The sequence below is a fragment of the Hypanus sabinus genome, chromosome X1 (genome assembly GCF_030144855.1).
Source record: "Hypanus sabinus isolate sHypSab1 chromosome X1, sHypSab1.hap1, whole genome shotgun sequence".
Taxonomy (NCBI): Eukaryota; Metazoa; Chordata; class Chondrichthyes; order Myliobatiformes; family Dasyatidae; genus Hypanus; species Hypanus sabinus.
This window is the reverse complement of record NC_082738.1, coordinates 43,250,867-43,272,046: the sequence shown is the minus strand read 5'-3', so window position 1 is coordinate 43,272,046 and position 21,180 is coordinate 43,250,867.

Sequence of the window (21,180 nt, the reverse complement as noted above, 5' to 3'; positions counted from 1 at the left end):
CTGCCTTTCTCGACATGCTATGAGTGATCGCGCATGCGGGATAGATCTTGGAATCTAGGGGCGGGACCTCAACATTCACCGGCTGGCTTGTCAGCTTCATTGCTGACCAAACCTTACCACCAGCTAAATCGTTACCAAGAACGATGTCCGTGTCAGTTCTTGGGAATTCTGATCACACCCCCATTTCAACTGGTCCAGAAACCAGCTCACAATTTATAATGATCCTATGCAAGGGCACCGTTTCTGTCCCCTTTCCTATTCCTTTCAAAGCTACCATTCCCGTCTTGCGACCAAAATCCAGTACCTTACTGCTAATCAATGACAGTTCAGCTCCCGTGTCTCTCCAGATCCGCACGGGAACTGGTGGGTCTCCCTCTCTCACAGACACAGTTCCTTTTGACATACATGTCTCAGACCCTTCTCGTACTGTGTCTACCTGGGACTCTCTTGTCGATTTTCTGATTACCACAGCACATTCTATAGGGACTACGGCTTTCCATTTTCCTGTCTCCTTTCTCGGAGCAAGGCACCTAGATGCAATTCGTCCACCCTTTCCACAATTAAAACAGGTCAAGCCAGGACTTCTCCTGCCGTCTTGCCTCTCCTCCTCAATCTTACCATTAGCTCCCGGTGGGACCTCTGCCTCAGCCGGTGGGCTTTCTCTACCATTCCCACGGTCTCTCTGCAAACTTATATTCGAGGAAAACTTTGTCTTGTGGGTTAGGGCATATTCATCTGTGAGCCTAGCAAATTCTGAGATGGACTTATTCGGCTTCTCATTCAAATACATCCGGGTATCATCCGAAACACAACCTTTAAATTCCGCAATCAGAATTAACTCCCTGAGACGCCAAAAATCTTCGTCCACTAGTTCTGCTGCACACCAAGAGCATACCCTTCTCATAGGCAAACTCGGTATACGTCTAATTCCACCCTTTCTTTAGATTTCTGAACTTTTGTCTATACGCTTCAGGTACCAATTCGTAAGTCGAAGAATGGCCTCCTTTACTTTCTCATAATTCTCAGCCTCTTCCTCCTCCATGGACAACACCGCATATGCCCGTTGTGCCTTCCCTTTTAACCCACTTTGTAACAGCACCACCCATTGCTCTTTGGGCCACTTCTGATTCACTGCCACCTTTTCAAAATGCAAGAAATAACTATCAACATCCGTCTCCTCGAACGGAGGCACTAACCTCAACTCCCGACTAACATTAAACCGCTCCTCTCGGTCTGACCCTTGAACTCTTCGCTCTTGCCTTAACTTCTCCATATCCAAGTCATGTTGCCTCTGTTTCTCTTTCTCCTCATACTCTCTCTCCTTCTCGGCCAATTCCTTTTCTTTTTCAGCTGCTTCCAGCTGTTTTAACTGCACTTCATGCTCCCTTTTTTCTCAGCTCTGTCCTGCTCTAACTCCTTTAGCTGGAGCTCATGCTCCCTTTGCTTTTTGGCTGCTTCCAGCTGTTTTAACTTAATTTCATGTTCCAACCTTAATTTCTCCAACTCTAACTGAGCCGTCCCACTAGCTGGTGCCTTTTCAGGGATATCTTCCAATACCTCAGCTGAAAACACATTCTCCACAATATAATACTGAGTTATGGCCCTCTGCACCTCCCACTTTTTCATCGACAACCTCACCTCTGCAAGGCTTAGTCCTTTCGCAATATTTATTAATTCTGACTTGGTGGCCGCCTCTAACGCCTCCAGAGTCGGGTTTTCTATAAATTCATCCACGTCCATCTTTGCTGGTTTCCCGTCTGGCTACCCGCGTACCAGATCCAAGTTTGGACTTACAAGCCCGATTCACTGGCCCCCCAATTTGGTATCAAATCCTGAGACGAGAACCCCAAGTTGTTACGTACCCCATAACTGGGTCACTTACCAGCAAAGATAGAGACATCCGTTGAAGTCTGGTGGTATTATTTTTAACAGTATTTATTGGTAAAAATACACAAAATAATATCAATGCAAACATACAGATACTACATGTCATCAATACTAAATCTAAAAGTGCGGGTATAATGATAATCAATAAGAAGTAAGCTCTATCATTGTCTAGGGGATAATGTATCATCCGATGGAAATATAAAAGTCACTTAGTTCATTCAGGCTGCAGCCCTTGGTTGGAGAGAGACAGATGTTTAAACTTGCCAGCTTTCCCTTTTTATGATGTCAATCCTTCGAGAGTTCCATTCTTGTAGCCGGTCCTTTAGCTAAGCCATTCCGTGGAAAACTCGTCATCCGGGCAAGGATGGACACACACACGAGTCACCACTTGCTGTCGCTATTAAACGCTGTCACGGGATTTCTAGTGTTTCTCCTGGTGCGTCTGAAGGGGTTGTTCCCCAGACCCTCTTTTATCCTTACTCATGAGGTCTCAGATGTCAGTCAGGTTGGGATGATGCCATCCCTCAACCAGCCCCCTCTGTTCATTCCCTGAGGGCTTCAATGAATAGTACAGTACTCAATACACAATTCCGTCTCCAAGAGACAATGGCCGTTATCTGTGGTTTTGTCTTTCGGAGGCCCAGGACACATTCCAAACCTTGAGGATTCTGTGTGTCTCTCCCTCATTTCCTGGGTCTCAGACCCGAATTAATAGCGATCTTGCGATTCTCAAAAAGGAGGGGGCTACTTTGTACCCTTCGGCCCCTCAGAGTTGCGGCACGTTCGTAACACCATGTTAAATTGTGTCTGTCCAAAAGATTTCAATTTAGCAATTAGATGTTTCCTTTGCACTTCATAGGAACTGCATTCAAACAGCATATGCAGAAGCATTTCTTGACAAGTGCAATCCCTACAAATGTCAGTTACAAATGCATATTAATTTTGAACAAGGTATTATGCAACCTTGTACGTACAATATGTAAATATGTAAGTATAACTTTCTCCCTCTTTTTATACCCATCTCCCAGTTGAGCTACCACCATCCTCTGAATTTTATGTAAATGCTGTCTGTTCTTTTCCTTATCCCAACTTTGCTTCCATAGTGATTGAATAGATTTTTAAATTATGGCTCTCATCTTCCCCTTATGAGAAGGCACCACTATATTTATATCTTTAATCTTAAGCAATGGCTTGGCAAGAATGTCTGCCATCTTGTTTCTTTCAACCCCAACATGGGAAGGAACTCATATGAAATGCAGACACAGGCCTACACTCTGTAACTTCAACAGTTGTTGTCCAATCTCAAGGAGAATGTCCGGCCTACAATTTGAAATACCTGTTTTAATAGAGGTCAAGACTGGCATTGAATCAGAGTACAGAAGTCAGAGTATGAATACTGATACTTTGATCATCTTTTCTTAATAGTCAGCTGAAACTTTGGAAGATAAACAGAAGCACTGATGACCTTTCACTGGATCTTTTGAACCATCTGTGTAGATATGTAAGAAGTCATAAAATCTGCCTTTGCATGTATTGCTGAACTTCCTCTGCCACTGATAAACAATCAGTCCTCATTTTGATCTTTTCCTCAAGGCCCAAATCAACCACAGGCAAAGGAAAAAACCACAGAGGAGTGACAGAAAGGGATACACTGGGACCATCATCCACATTAAGCAACCCAAGATTTTGTGCCCATTCATTTTCCAGCCACCCAAAACTGATACAGTGCTCCCAGCCCTCCAACTAATGTTGCCAATATTGAATGACCAACTTTATGTCCTCTTATGTTAACCCAGTGAACCATTGCTAAATGTAACCTGTGGAGATGGAAAGGTGCCTCACCATGTCTATCAATAATGCTGAAATTGGGGATGATTTAATAGACCACAAGATAATCTCAATGCCTGAGCTTGAACTTTATCGTGGGGCTTTAAGACTGTTGGTGAGGCTGACTCATGAGCAACACATCGATTATCAAAGACAGATCTGATTAAAGCAATTGTCTAAGTGACATCCTACTCCAACCCCAATCACACCCAGCTAAGCACCTGAGCACACTAAGGGCTTTTTTACACTTCTCTAGAATTTTATTCACATGCTCCTTCCATGTTAGCCTCGTGTTCAGCCACATACCTAGAAACTTTACCACTAACTCTTGTTTAAGAGATTTACCATATAACTTGTGATCAATTGTGGGTGTAGAAAAACAAATAACTTGAGTCTTTGCAATAGAAAACATACCGGCATCCCCATTCCTCTACTTCATTAATAGCTGCCTGCATTTTCCTAACCGTATACATTCCTGCCTCTCTTCCATACTGCACCATCATCAGCATATAACAATTCGGAAAAGTCTGAGCCAACATTTTTTTTTATTAGTTTTTTTTATACATTTTACAGATTAAAAAAACCCCAAATCACAATGAGGAACATTAATGCAGTGCAAAATTAAGCAACAATGACAATATGATACAGAGAAAGAGAATTTTTAAAAAAAGCACCTAAATTGAAGACAAGTAAACTTAGTATCCTCCCCCAACCCCACAACACAAAAAAAACTCCAGACCAACGACAACACAATATAGAGAATATAAATCAGGACAATCAAACTCCCAGACTGTGAATACACTCAGCAACAGAGGGTAATAATGCCTTCTACCAGAAAAAAAAAGGAGCTGAAAGCAAGGGACCGAAAAGAAAAAAAAACCCTAGTCAAGAGGAAGGTTATGAAAGTACTCGATAAAAGGTCCCCAGACCTTATGGAACTTTAGGTCCGAATTAAGAACTGAATAATGAATTTTTTTGAGGTCCAAGCAGGCCATAATGTCATTAAGCCATTGAGCATGAGTGGGCGGGACAACATCTCTCCATCTAAGGAGGATCAAGCGTCTAGCCAGGAGAGGGGCAAAGGATAATATTCGGCATTTGGTCGGACTCAGACGTAAATCTGTCTCGCCCCAGAAACCAAACAAAGCAATTAAGGGGTTTGGTTCTAGGTGCTGATTCAGAATATATGATAACGTAGTGAAGACATCTTTCCAAAATTTCTCCAAGCTAGGACAGAACCAGTACATATGGATGAGAGAGGCCTCGCCCCTCTTGCATTTATCACAAAGCGGACTAATGTTAGGGTAGAATCGAGATAGTTTAGATTTAGACATATGGGCTCTATGAACAATCTTAAACTGTAAAAGGCAAAGCACAAAGAGAGGTTGAGTTAACTGATTTGAGAATCAAGTCCCAGCTCTCATCAGATAAGGAGGTATTTAAATCATGCTCCCATGCCATTTTAATTTTTTCCACAGGGGCCCGTCGTAAGGCTGCTAATTTATCTTGGATAATTGATATTAAACCTTTACCTAGTGGATTAATGGAAAGAAATAAGTCCATAGCATTTTTCGCAGGCATTTCAGGAAAGTTAGGAATTAAAGGAGCAATAAAGTGTCTAATTTGGAGATATCTAAAAAAATGAGCATTGGGCAGATTGAACTTAACAGAGAGCTGCTGAAAAGAAGCGAAGCGATTATCAATGAAGAGATCTTCAAAACGTCTAATGCCCTTCCTATACCAAACCTGGAATGCTGAATCGTATGTGGTAGGTAAAAAAAGGTGATTATGTATGACAGGGCTGGATACGGAAAAACCATGGAAACCATAGCATTTCCTAAACTGAGCCCATATACGCAAAGTGTGTCTAACAAGAGGATTAGCTATTAGTCTGGACAGACTGCTAGGGAGTGCAGAGCCAAGTAGTGCAGAGATAGATAATTCTTTAGTGGAGCTCAACTCCATTGCCACCCAATTAGGGCACTCGGGTTGGCCATGGAAGAAAGACCAAAAGGTAGCACAACGTATATTAGCTGCCCAATAATATAAACGAAAGTTAGGTAAAGCCATGCCACCCTCTTTTTTAGATTTTTGGAGATGGATTTTATTAATTCTAGAGCGCTTATTCTTCCACAAATATGATAAAATAATAGAGTCTAAGGAATCAAAAAAAAAGATTTAGGAATAAAAATTGGGATAGATTGAAATAAGTATAAAAATTTGGGGAGAACATACATTTTAACAACATTAATACGACCTACCAAAGACACAGATAGAGGTGACCATTGTTCCAGACTCTGTTTTATAGCATATGAGAGATTGGCAAAGTTTTCACGAAAGAGATCTTTAAACTTCCTTGTGACTGTAATTCCAAGATAAGTAAATTGATTATGAACTACTTTAAAAGGGAGATCACAAAATGTTAATTCTTGTGCTTCTTTATTAATTGGGAAAAGTTCACTCTTATGTAAATTAAGTTTATAGCCAGAGATCTGGCTAAACTGGTCAAGAAGTGAAAACATTGGAGGTAAGGATGTAGACGGATTTGAGAGAAAGAGTAATAAGTCATCAGCATAGAGAGAAACTTTATGCTCAACACCCCCTCTCCAAATCCCGGTCAATTCAGGACAATTTTGAAATGCTATCGCCAAAGGTTCTATAGCCAAATCAAAGAGAAAGGGACTTAAGGGGCATCCCTGATGGGTGCCACGTTTGAGATTAAATGCCTGGGATTTCTGAAAATTAGTTAAAACAGAAGCAGTAGGACACAGGTACAGCAATTTGATCCAAGAGATGAAACTTTGACCAAGGTCAAATTTTTCTAAGACTGCAAAAAAGTAGTTCCACTCTATACGATCAAATGCTTTCTCCGCATCGAGGGAAATAACACATTCAGGAATCCCAGTTGGAGGTGAGTATAAGATATTAAATAAACGCCGAATGTTAAAAAAAGGGAGACGGTTTTTAATAAAACCTGATTGGTCATCAGAGATAATGGAGGGAATAGCGGTTTCTAATCTATGAGCCAAAACTTTAGCTAAGATCTTTACATCAACATTGAGCAAAGAAATCGGCCTATACGAGGAACACTCTGTTGGGTTTTTGCCCTTTTTTAATAGAAGAATAATAGATGCCTCATTGAAAGAGGGTGGCAATTTGCTGTAATTAAATGAGTCAGATAATACTGAAAGTAACTGAGGAGAAAGAAGTGAAGAGAATGATTTATAAAATTCTACAGGGAACACATCAGGTCCAGGAGATTTCCCTGAGGACAGTGCAGAAATTGCAAAAGATATTTCTTCTGATGATATAGGCGCATTAAGTTTGGCTTTAGAATCAGATGAAAGTGAAGGAATATTCAGATTCTTTAAAAATTGATCAACAGAGATATTGTCATTCGAAGATTCAGAGGAATAAAGCTGAGAATAAAAATTTTTTAATGCGTCATTAATTTCTAAATGATCCAATGTAAAGTCTCCGTTCTCCTTCCGGATCTTTGTAATATGTTGTTTGACTTTGGAACGCCTCAGCTGATTGGCTAGAAATTTACCAGACTCATCCCCATGAATGTAAAAGCGACTCTTACTTTCGAGAAGTTGGCGTTCGACAGGTTGAGTAGACAGAAGATTAAATTTAGTTTGGAGTTCAGCACGCTTCTTGTATAGTTCAGGGTTCTTAGTTTGAGCATATAGTTGATCCAATTTTTTAATCTGGTTAATGAGGTCTAATCGATCTGCACAGGATCTTCTGTTGAGATTTGCTGTGTAAGAGATTATTTGATCCCTCAGATATGTTTTCATGGCATCCCAGACAATCTGGGATGACACTTCAGGTGATGTATTAGTGTTAAAATAAAAGGTTATCTGATCCTTAATAAATTTTTTAAAATCATCATCCGATAATAAAGTTGAATCAAACCGCCAGTGTTTATTCCTCTGAGGGAGACCAGGCAAATTCAGAGAGAGAGTAATTGGGGCATGGTCAGAAATCAGTATACTCTGATAGTCACAAGAGTAGGCCAATAGGATAAGTTGGTTATCGAGTAAGAAATAGTCAATTCTAGTGAAGGTATGGTGAACATGTGAAAAAAAAGAATAATCTCTCTCAGTAGGATGAAGGAAACGCCATATATCAGAGATACCAAAATTAGAGAGAAACGATTGGATAGCTAAGGCAGATTTAGTAGGTGATCTGGTAACAGAGGACGATCGATCCAGATTAGGATCTAACCAACAGTTGAAGTCACCACCCAGTATAAGAGAGTATGAGTTTAAGTCTGGTAGTGAGGAAAAAAACGTTCAAAAAAGTTAACATCATCAAAGTTGGGGGCATACAGGTTTGCTAGTACAAGTTCAGTGTTTACCACTAAAGTACTACAAGTACAAGTTTACCAGAAACAATAATAAAACAACCATTTGTATCAGATATTTTATTATGGAGTTCAAAAGGAATATTTGAATTAATAAGAATGGAGACTCCCCTAGCTTTAGCGGCAAAGGATGAATGAAAATGCTGACCTGCCCACTTTGACAGAAGCCGTGAGTTATCAAAACAACGAATATGAGTTTCTTGAAGGAAAGCAATGTCAGCTTTGAGTTGTTTAATATGTGAGAATACCTTCCTCCTTTTAACAGGGTGATTCAATCCCTTTACATTCCAGCTCACGAATTTAAGTGCACTACCCATTATCAATTACTAATGCATAAAAGGCAGCAGGCATATAAAAAGTCAAGCAATACGATAGTAGTCTGGGAGCAGAAATGTAAGCATAGATTCGTGAAATCAAAACATAAACATGCCCTGAGCAATAAAGACAAACAATAAATACAGTGAGTGATGTTGGAACTGGAAAATCCACCCCACGCACACAACCCAAAACTAGGCGGCTACCAAAAAAAGCAGCTAACTCTACCAAAAAAATTCACCCAAATATAACTTCCAGATCTGTGTAATTAACAGCAGTTCCGTATAAATACTTTAGCAAATAGTAACTAGTTTATGCACTAGAAAACATAACTACAAATTGGAACATCTTCTACAGAAATATCAAACTTAATACAGAGAAAATCGGAAGAAAACCAAAACTAACCTACCTGCGAAAAATTATGGAAGAATAAAGTAAGAGAAAGGGGAGAAAAAAAATGGGAGGAAGGGGAAAATTATAGATTCAAGAAGAGTACTTATCAACCATTTACAGAGAGAAAAAAATCAAAGATTAAAAGAAAAGGTGAAAAAAAAATAAAAAAATAAAAAATAATCAGCAGTTAAACTGTAAACCAACAAACAGGGAGGCCTTCAAGAAAGACTTCAAACCTCCAAAACAAGTTAGAGTCAATTGTAGAACTCTATAGATAAAATTATACAAGAATAAAATAGATTACACAAGTACTATTTAAACGTCCATAGGGAAACATTAAGCACAGAATGTCTATTTAAAAAAGACACACCAAATCCAGGGAGAGATTGTCAACAGCCCTTAGAGTTTCAATAAATAGTGTCTGAGTGATTCAAGTAAAGTCTGAGTTCGGGAAAAGTAATTTTACTACGAGAAGTACTTATCCACCATTTTAGGAGGTCCGATCAGGTTCCGAAGATGGCTGGATAGCCGGAAGACTTGCAATAAATGCCTCAGCCTCCCTCACTGACTTAAACCACTTATATTTTCCAGTATTAAGCGTGATTTGTAAATCGGCAGGAGTGCGAAGAGAGGGTTTAAAACCACGACCAAAAAGCACTTTCATTACGCCTTTAAACTCAGCGTGCATCTTTAAGGTCTGGGGTGCAAAATCTTCCACAAAGCGAATGATTGCATTTTGGAAAGTAAAAGTACCTCTGCGACGTGCCTCCATAATCAGACAGTGTTTTACCTGGTATTGATGGAAGCATAAAATTACCGGTTGCGGGCGGGAGCCCAGAATTCCGGAGGGAACGTAGACTCGGTGTGCCCTTTCGAGCTCGGGCAGATTCGGAAGCAAATCTTTCCCAAATATCTCACAGAGAAACTCGGCGAAAAACTTCACGGTTGATCCCTGTTCGGTGGCCTCTAGCAAACCAAGAATTTAAAGGTTGCAACGTCTGCTCCGATTTTCGAGATCGACCATTTTAGAAAGGAGTTTATTATTTTTTTCTTCTAGGCTGGAACAGAGAGTCTCCAAGTATCGAACACGACTTTGTAAATTTTCAGAAGTCGAATTAATGTGAGATAAGTGTTCAGCATGTTCGTCCACTCTATCGTTGATCCGATCCAGTTTGGCTTCCAGCTGTTTGAAAGCGGTTCTAAATTCCTTTAAAATATCGTTGTGGTGTTGTTCCAACGCAGCGAGGGTCTCAGAAGGCAGAACTGGAACTTCCTTTCTCCCGGTTTTAGAACTCTTGCTAGACATTGTAAGGTAGATGTGTTCACAGGCAAGTAAAAGAAACCAAATAAAGTTCCTAATTAAGGTTTAAAAAATGGAGACATTTAGTGCAAAGATAGCGAAAATAACGGAACAAAAGTTCGGAGCAGCTAAGCAATCGCCATCTTACCGGAAGTGCCTGAGCCAACATTTAAGAAAATATCATTAATAAAGAGTCCCAGTCTCTATCTCATACTCCTTAATGTTGTTCCCACCCTAAGTTGTACCTTCTTATCACATAAAGAAATCTTGAATCCGATTGAACACTCTACTACGTCAAATAAATCAAATACATCAAATAAAACTGCTACCACTGGTACTTTATTAACTTGGACCTTAGGAATATCAGATTCCAAACTTAACACTGAGTCCATGGTCATTCTCCCTTTACGAAATCCAGATTGGTATACAGCTAATTTTCCACTATTTTTCACAAAATAAGAAAGCCTTGCTATTACCATTCATTCCATTATCTTACAGACATGTGAAGTTACTGAAATTGGTCTATAACTGCAAGGATCTGATTGATCCTTATCAGGTTTCAATGTAGGGATAACAACTGCTAACCTGCAGGAAGCGGGAAGTCACCCTTCAATCCATATTGTATTAAAGAGTTTCAAAACCAACATAAGTTTTGAAGCCAATAACAGTGTAAACATATTTTACAAATATCATCTTTCCCAACTGATGTCTTACCAGCCGTTTTAATAGTCCCTTTAAATTCAGACAAGGTAAATTCAATATCCAAGCAGAAACTGGAACATTCTTTTTTCTTGGCAATCTGAGGATTGCTTGCCAAAATAGTTTCTCTGTAAGACTTCTCCTCTTGACTTAAATTTTCTGAACTATGTACACTGACATTTGTTTTCGCTAATAGCTCTGCTTTTTCAGAGTCAGTAACTGCAACCTTCTCCCCACCATACAAAACCAGTAATACATCAAGTTTTCTAACTTCCTCCCCATTCTGTATCCAACCCCAAACTTCCCCTACCTGGATCTCTTTCCCAATGCTATCACAATACATTCTCCAATACGTTTTCTTTGCCCTTCTCACTACTTTTCTAACTATACCTTGAGCTCTTTAATCTTGTATGAAGATGAAAAGGAGTAACACAGCCTAACTTTCCTAAGAGCTTTATTCCATTCCGTCACAACTCTTTTACATTCATCTGTCTGCCAGGGAACAGCTCTACTTTTATAATCTCCCAACTCTCTGGGAATTGCTTCCCTAGCGATTGGATTGAGTACAGAGCTCAAGATATTATTGCTCAACTTGATATCCTCCAAAACCAAATGATCAGGACATCTGCTTTCACATAAATCATCAAATACATTCCAATTTGCCTTTCTAAAGTTCCATCTGGGGATATAAGACCCTTTCCTCTGATGCACATCTATTCCCATTGTACAGATAATGTTGTATCACTATACACTTCCCAGTTATACACCATTGCTATATTCTCAAATACTAGTGTCAGATCTATAGCAGAAACAGTGTTGTTAACTAGATTTATCCTTATAATCCTACCAACGTTCAACCATACCAAACACTTTCTTCCAGAAAGTCTTCCGGGCAAGATGGCGCCTGGGTACAAAGCTCCCTCGGCTGACATCTTCCAGATGGACCATAAAGTCATATATTTCACTTCTTTTATGTCTTTTACATTTGCTTTTCATCTTTAATGTGACCCTGCAATTGTTGAAGCTTGGGATTTGCAGTTTGGAGATCATTTGGGTGTTTCAGCCCTCTGCAGTCTCCGAGAGGATTCCAGGAAGCAGAGGCAGCGTGCACAAACCTCCTGGCGAGAAGGCTGGGGGACAGGTCGTGAGCCAGTGTTCGACTCCATTTCACCAATTATAGCTTCCATTGTTTGCCAGTTAAAGCAATGAGGGAGATTGAACCGTCAAGGCGCATGTGGAAGATGAACACTGGCTGCTTGCCTCTTGATCACTGGTGGGATCTCTCTACTACCAGAGAGGGGAGACTGACTTTTTCTCAGTCTTATAATTTTTTATGTTCTGTGCTTTTCAAACAATCTTTCTCATTTTTTGTGTGTGAGGTAGGGGGACTTGGGGGTCAATTTGCCTGTTCCATTTTTGTTCTTTTTTTGTACAGTGAGAAGGGGCTTGGGGGTTGATGATTGTGCTGCTGGTCTTTTTCTTTCTTGGTGTCATGGCTATGTGGAGAAGAAGAATTTCAGAGTTCTATACTTTGATGATAAATGAACCTTTGAACCTTCCACCACAGTCCCATTCACATTTATGTCACTCCAACCACACACAGTGCTATGAACATTACAGTTTCCAATTTATCAGGTATTAATCTTTCACAAAGATTATAAAAATATATTACCTGTACTTTACTGTTTTTCCCCAACCTTCAACCACAAGTGATCCACAAACATGCCTAATCTCCAAGACTCTGTATAGTGTCCCATTTTTGACAAAGGTAGCCCCTCCTCCCCCATTGCCCATTTTTAGATCGCATTTTATATCAACATAACCTTGTATCTTACGACTTAGGCAAGGTTTCAGCCAAGTTTCCGGCACACATATAACATCAGATTTATTTGATAAATTTTCAATAAAGTTCATAAACTTTTGGCCATTAGCTAACAGGCTTCTAGCATTCCATCATAAGATTAGAAAAAAAACATTAACAAACCTCTTTTGAAGTCTGAAAATTATTTACTCCTCCATGTAAGGTATCATTAATAACTTCTAGAGTAAAGTCCTTTATCTCTAGATGCTTTTTTTTTGCAGCTTTTAATATAATTTTAATTTTTCTTGTCCTTCTTTTAGTTTGTGCTGTACAATTTACCATATCTGCCTTGAAAGTGACAAACTTTAGTTTATCAACAATTAGAGAAGCCTTTGTAATACATTAATGCACCTTACACACTGTCTTTAATCTATCTGCATTATGCACTTTCTGCAGAGCCTCTGCATATGATATGCCCATTTCCACCTGAACACACTGCATTCCACAGTTTTCTTATATACAGGACACCCCGAATAAGCAGAGCAATGTTCTCCTCCATAGTTACCATGTTTTACCCTAATACCTTCTCCATAATTGCCATAATCCTGTTCTCCACCACATCTACCACACCACTTTTTACCTTTGCATACAGCTGCCTCATGGCCAAACTTCTGGCATTGAAAACCTCTCAGAGGGGGTGGCACATAGACTCGAACTACATAATCTACACATAACCTATATTAACCCTATCCAGCAAGTTTTTTCCTTCAAATTTATTCAATACCGATAAGCTATCAGTTCTAGCTCCACCACAAAACCCTTTAAAACTTTTAGCGTCTACAACTTTTCCTCCAACTAAATTTTCAACTTGGTCCATGGATACAGCTAGAGGCACTCCAGAGGTTACTCCCCAAAGTCACTGTCATTCAATATAATTTCTTGGTGTTATTTTCCTTCCTCCCACGGGTTTTAATGCCTAAGCTTTCTCATATTGCTTACTCTCTTCACAAAACTTTGAGAGTGCCCTACTTCTCAAATGTTTTGCACCCACAATATCTCCCAATGCTTTATTCAAATCCTTAGTTAATATAATTGGAATGATATCAGAAATGGGTCCACATTCAAAACTCAGCAATACCTTAAACCTTTCCTTCCTTCTTTTATATAAATCCTGTCTACTACTTTCATCACTGGACGATAAGCCACTGCAATCCTCAATCAGGTAATTATTTTTCCATTTCCCAGAAATCTGCCATTCACCTTCCACTGTACAACTCCTATAAGCAAATACCACTCCCCATTCAGTACCTCCATCTCCCCACCGCCTGAGAGCAAATACCCAACAGCAGGACAGTCATTTGGTCCAACCCCAATCGGCTTCACCATGTCCTCCCTCGATTCAGGGCTGCGCCCTCTCCCCAAGCAGCAATTTGTGACTGCCCAGCCAGCTGTACCTCTTCCTCAATCGCTACCTCGATTAAATTTGAAATTATCCAACTGTAATCATTAGTAAATGCTTACATCTCATTTGACATGGACCAATCATTTAATATTAATGATAAGAGAATACCTGTAACAACATCCACCTAATCTCACTTGGATTCCTATCTCTGTGAATATCTGCCTCACTGACTGTGTAGAAGTCCTGCTTGGACCATACTGAAGAAAGGACTGAATTATGAACGGAATAATTACAGACCAGGGAACATTAAGCACATCATTACTATGTTTGCTCTTCGAAGAAACATCACAATTCATCCATTTCAGCACTCAAGTTAAATTGTTTTGGCATGAGTTTCAGAGATCATCTTTACAGTGTTTAGGTCTGTAGAGTGAAGTCCCTTAAGATGCTAGACATGGAAATTAACAAAAAGTTTACCATTATTATAGCTGCTTTAATTATGTACAACTGGTTTGATAACACACTCTAAGTTCAGCAAGACTACATCAAAAATAAAAATTATCATTTGATTCATCCTAAGTAAAAAGAGCCAACTGTCCAACTGTCAGTCAGAGTCCGGAAGTGTGGCATGGAGATCACTTATTATGTACATTTGTGTCTGTTCAGTGAAATTGGTTACACTCTTACCTCCCAGTCAGAATGCTGTGGTTGTTAATTCTAGAGAAAGGGATTTTTCATCCTTCCCCCTCCAAGTTTCACCTATTGCCTGGTGTTTCTCTCTCCCCTACCCCCACCTTTCAAATCTGCTCCTCAGCTTTTTTTCTCCTGGCCTGTCAAAGGGTTTCAGCCCAAAACGTCGACTGTACTTTTCTCCATAGATGCTGTCTGGCCTGCTGAGTTCCTCCAGCATTTCGTGTGTGTTGCTCGGATTTCCAGCATCTGCAGATTTTCTCTTGTTTGAGCTCTTAATCCTCATGGGTGCCACTATGCTTATAAGGAAACTAACAGAAGGATTTTATAAAGCATTGCTTAGACTGCACTTCGAATAATATGAGCATTTTCGGGCCCCATATCTAAGAAAGGATGCGCTGGCATTGGAGAGGTCCAGAGGAGATTCACAAGAATGATCCCAGGAATGAAAATGAGCAGTGTTTAATGGCTCTGGCATGGAGTTAACAAAAATGAGGGGGGATCTCATTGAAACCTATCAAATGTTGAAAGGCATAGCTGAAAAGCTGATGTGGAAAGTTTGCTTCTAATGGGAAGTGGAGTTTAGAACCAGAGAGCAAAGCCTCAGAACAGAGATGAGGAAGAATTTCTTTAGCCAGAGGGTGGTGAGTTTGTGGAACTCATTGCTGCAGACAGCTGTGGAAGCCAAGTTATTGGGTATATTTAAAGTGGAGATTCATAGGTTCTTGGTTACTATGGCTTTAGAACTTCCTCCCTGTCATCAGATTTCTGAATGGTCCATGAACCCATGAATATTGTCTCATTATTCCTCTTTTGTATTACTTACTTATTTTCTGGAATTTTTATGTCTTGCACTGTGCTGAGGTCATACAAGATCAAATTTCACAACATATATCAAGGGTGGCACAAAGTTGGCATATTTTATAGCGCCAATGATCAGGTTTTAATTCCCTTTGCTGCTTGTAAGGATACTTTGCAGACCAGTACCCAAGATGGAGCTGACTAGATTTACAATCTTCTGCAGCTTCTTTCAGTCCTGTGCAGTAGCCCCTCCGTACCAGACAGTGATGCAGCCTGTCAGAATGCTCTCCATGGTACAACTATAGAAGTTTTGGAGTGTATTTGTTGACATGCCAAATCGCTTCAAACTGCGTAGCCGCAGTCTTGCCTTCTTTATAACTGCATCAATATGATGGAACCAGGTTAGGTCCTCAGAGATCTTGACACCCAGGAACATGAAGCTGCTCACTCTCTCCACTTCTGATCCCTCAATGAGGATTGCTATGTGTTCCTTCGTCTTGCCCTTCCTGAAGTCCACAATCAGCTCTTTCGTCTTACTGACGTTGAGTGCCAGGTTGTTGCTGTGACACCACTCCAATAGTTGGTATATCTCACTCCTGCACGCCCTCTCGTCACCACCTGAGATTCTACCAACAATGGTTTTATCATCAACAAACTTATAGATGGTATTTGAGCTATGCCTAGCCACACAGTCATGTGTATATAGAGAGTAGAGCAGTGGGCTAAGCACACACCCCTGAGGTGCGCCAGTGTTGATCATCAGCGAGGAGGATATGTTATCACCAATCCGCATGGACTGTGGTCTTCTGGTTAGGAAGTCGAGGATCCAATTGCAGAGAGAGGTACAGAGGCCCAGGTTCTGCAACTTCTCAATCAGGATTGTGGGAACGATGGTATTAAATGCTGAGCTATAGTTGATGAACAGCATCCTGACGTAGGTGTTTGTGTTGTCCACGTGGTCTAAAGCCATGTAAAGAGCCATTGAGATTGCATCTTCAATTGACCTATTGGGGCGATAGGCAAATTGCAATGGGTCCAGGTCTTTGCTGAGGCAGGAGTTCAGTCTAGTCATGACCAACCTCTCAAAGTTTTTCATCACTGTCGATGTGAGTGCTACAAGGTGAAAGTCATTAAGGCAGTTCACGTTATTCTTCTTGGGCACTGGTATAACTGTTGTCTATTTGGAGCAAGTGGGAACTTCTGCCCGCAGCAGTGAGATATTGAAGATGTCCTTGAATACTCCCGCTAGTTGGTTGGCACAGGTTTTCAGAGCCTTACCAGGTTCTCCATCAGGCCTTGCGAGGGTTCACTCTCTTTAAAGACAGCCTGACATCGGCCTCTGAGACAGAGGTCACAGGGTCATCAGGTGCAGCAGGGATCTTCACAGTTGTAGTTGCTATTTATTTATATCTGTATTTATTTATTTATTGCTATTTATTTATATCTGCATTTGCACAGTTTGTTGTCCGTTGTTTACAGTTACTGTTCTATAGATTTGCTGAGTATACCTGCAGAAAAAGAATCTCAGGGTTGTATGTGGTGACATGTACGTACTCTGATAATAAATTTTACTTTGAACCTTGATTCCCCCTATCATAGCAACGTCTTTCCTTAGGTAGGGAGATTCATATTTAATGCTCCAGCTAATGTAAGGAGAGGGCACCCCTTATTCTCATATTCCAACCCACCAGGTGAGGTGGGAGAGGATCAGTATCTGAGTCTCTTGTGTCTCCATCTGCCCATCATCTCCCACTTCACCTGGTTCCACCTAACACCTACCAGTGCATGTCTCTCTACACTCTCAGCCCTGATTCAGGGTCTGCCACTTTCTGAGAACTATACACTTGTATCTACAAAGATGCTGTTGTTTCAATTCCCAGGTCTCAAGTGAAGATTATTGACATTTAACTACATGCATGTATATAATGTATGTAATGTATATAGAATCAAGACGATGTTTCTTCAATCCAGGGTGTAAAGTACATAACACACAATAACTTATGAAGGTACGGATAAAATCTACAGATGAATCACACATAAATAACGAACTAAAGTGCATTAAATATTGTAAGGTACAGAACAGATTAAGCAGTGACACTTCGAATACGATGCAGCTGGGAGTTCAGAAACCTAACGGCCTGGGGGCAGAAACTGTTTCTCATCCTGACCATTCTTTTTTGTGCATCAGGGTCTCCTGCCTGATGGTAGAAAGTCAAAGAGGACGCTGGATGGATGGGTGGGATCCTTAATAATACTAAGGGCTCTGCATACACAGCGCTCCTGATAAATGTCCCCGATGGATGGTAGGGAGTTCCCTATGATCCTCTCAGCCATTCTCACAGTCCTTTGTAGGGACTTCTGGTCTGATGTTTGACTGCTCCTATACCAGATGGAGATGCATCTTTTCTGGATGCTCTCAATGGTGCTCCTTGGGAGCCTTGTTTGTCTCAATCTTCTTAGGAAGTGGAGGTGCTCCTGGGTCTTTTAGTTCAGGGAGGTGATATTAAGGGACCAGGTGAGGTCATCTATGATGTGAACTCCCACGAACTTGGTGCACTTCACTCTCTCTATGGAGGAGCAATGTATTCACAGAGGGGGATGGTTCGTCTGCACCTTCCTGAAGTCCACAGTGATTTCCTTTGTCTTCTCCATGTTCAGGCTTAGATTGTTCTTCTCACTCCAATCCATCAGTGACTCCACATCCTCTCTAGTCTTGTCATCGTCCTTGATAAGTCCAACCACTGTTGTGTCTTCTGTTTTTATTTCAGATTTTCAGCATCTGCAGTTCTTTTGATTATTACTTAGCTCATTTTAACTCTTAAAAAGAGGGACTTGGTTTCTGTAGCATTGCACTTTTGCTCTGAGTACACAGCAAATTTGCTTTGGTCAGAACTAGGAAAATATTATTTCACTGGCAAGCCATGCATTTCAGAACTGTATTTTGTCAACATTAGTAATACCTTGATTCATAACTTCTGTCACTTCCCTGCATTCAGGAAATATCCAGTGAAGCTTAAAGCCATGAATCTGCGCAACATGGAAGAGAAGGAAACTTCTAAACTTAAACCTATTTTGTCAGATTGCTATTAATCCATTGCGGCACATATAGAGGGGACTGAGGAATTCTATAAACCTGGTGGGATAATCTGTTCAAGATGTTTTAACTTCCTAAAGTCAGAAAGGTGTTGTCATGGTGAGCAGTCGAGCATTCTCCGCACATATCTGTGATCTTTCAGGCTGTCAGTCACAAGTTTCACTTTGCTGATTGAGGGAACTGGCTTTAGAAAGAGAAATCCATCTCAACTTTCTGCGTGCAATAGAACAAGATGACTGTTAATTCTGCCAAAGAACATAATCCTCAATGGGTTTAATAAGAATTATTCTGTGAATCAAACTACTGTTGAGTCAAAGCTAAGACATTCAGCCCACATCTTACAGGAGTCACTTGTACTGATATCAATATACTTAGGTTCATTTTGAACACAGAACAGTGCAAGTTCTTTGGTCCATCAACTAATCCCATCTGTCTGCACATGGTACATATCCTTCTAATCCCCACTGTTCACATGTCTGTCTAAAACGTTTGTTTTGATTTCTCAATCTATCATTTCTATGTAAAGCTTCTTAAAAACTATGCAGTTTCAAAGAAGAAACTTTGGAGCTTGCTAGAACTTGTTCTAAATAGTTGCATGCAATCATTGCCTTGCATTATTCATCGGTCAGAAAGAGAACAATAGTAAACATAGCAACATAGAAAACCTACAGCACAATACAGGCCCTTCGGCCCACAAAGTTGTGTCGAACATGTCCCTACCTTAGAAATTACTAGGCTTACCCATAGCCCTCGATTTTTCTAAGCTCCATGTACCTATCTAAAAGCCTCTTAAAAGACCCTATCGTATCCGCCTCCACCACTGTTGCTGGCAGCCCATTCCACGCACTCACCACTCTCTGAGTAAAAAACTTACCCCTGACATCTCCTCTGTACCTACTCCCCAGCACCTTAAACCTGTGCCCTCTTGTGGCAACCATTTCAGCCCTGGGAAAAAGCCTCTGACTATCCCCACAATCAATGCCTCTCATCATCTTGTACAGCTCAACAATGATCCAAGATTGCGGCTCATTTCATTCCACATTATAAAATTGAAGTGGACTTGGGTATGATTGGTCCATGTGCAGCAGCATTAATTCTCTTAAAAGTTAAAACAGCCAGTATCCACACATTGTTGTAAAGAATATGTGAATAACAAGTGTAACTATTAAAGGCTTTGTCCAATGAACAATTTGTCCTGAACTGTTTGCTGGCCTTCTCCAAAGTTAATGGTTTAAAATCATTTTGAGGCATTGTTTAGACCAGACCACAGCAATGCAGAAAGTTAAAGAACAAATTGCTTGATCATCATAAGGGATTTGGCTTTTGGTATGGGAAAAATCTTCCAGAAATAGTTGTATTAAAATCTGATGGCCTTCAAATTTGAGGAGACCGTGGAATCCATTTTCAATATCCATGGCTTGGAGGCTTGTTATGGTTGGGATGAGGTAAAAATTGAGAAAGCCTCTAATGTAGATCCACATCATGAGGCAGAATATATTTTGTTGGTCTCTGCATTATCAAATTATTATCCTAAAGCTGTTTCATGGAATTTCTATCTCTCTACGTGACTATATATCAATTATTCCTCTCCGTGCTTTGTGGCACATCAGGCAGCAACCTTGCCGTTTCTTTAGCATTTTGTCTGTTTTTTTTAAATGAGGCTGAGCTGCTAGCTCGACGCTCAACTCAGCACAGATGGGAAGTGTGCAGAGGAGTCGGCGGGATTTGAACCTGGGATGACTCACCTTGAAGTTCAGTGCTGCTGCCGCTACATCACCAGCTGGCATATTACTTATTAAATAGAACCCAGATTTTCACATGCATATAACGTTGCTTTAATGGTACATTTCTAAACACTGATTTATCTTCATTAATTGAAAATACATGCAATACTTATTTTAAAACTTATTTTGAACTATGATCAGGCGATGATTGATTATATTCCCTTTTGGGGGTGTGTGGAGGCAACAGTAGCTGACTTGACTGCTGGAGCTTGTCAGCAAACCCCAGAGTCTGGAGCTGGGACCTTCATTGTTGTGCCTGACAATAAAAATTTCATGCGGACTAAAAGAATGTTGTCTAGAACCTTAGAAACACGAAGAACAGGAAATAATGAGAAGAAAGTGTTTTACTTTATACTGTAAACAAACACAATTAAACAAAGAGAGCAAATAATGGTCTTTGACGCCCTCCATTCATTTCAATTTCTAATAAGTTGATGAAAGGTCATCAGGCTGAAATATTAAATGAAATGCTCTCCCTTAAAATGGTGCCTGACCTGCTGAGTGTCTCTATCGTTTTATTATATAAAATATTTCTTTATCAAGGCACGTCTGATCAGATCATATCTATGATTTTTAAAATTAGCAAGGAATTAAAAGCAGATTGATTGTCATTCATTTCATTCATGTTATCTATGCTGGCAAACGATTAAGTAAGAAACATAGGGGGCTCTGAGTGATCACTCCTCATTGCAGCGCTGGTCAAGAAGAATGCCCAGTGTCCCAACGAGATTTGGACTCAGATTATATATTGAAATTCTGGATGTTCTGTTATTCATTTCTCATTTACTTAATCCTCTGAATCATGGAATGTCAGTCGA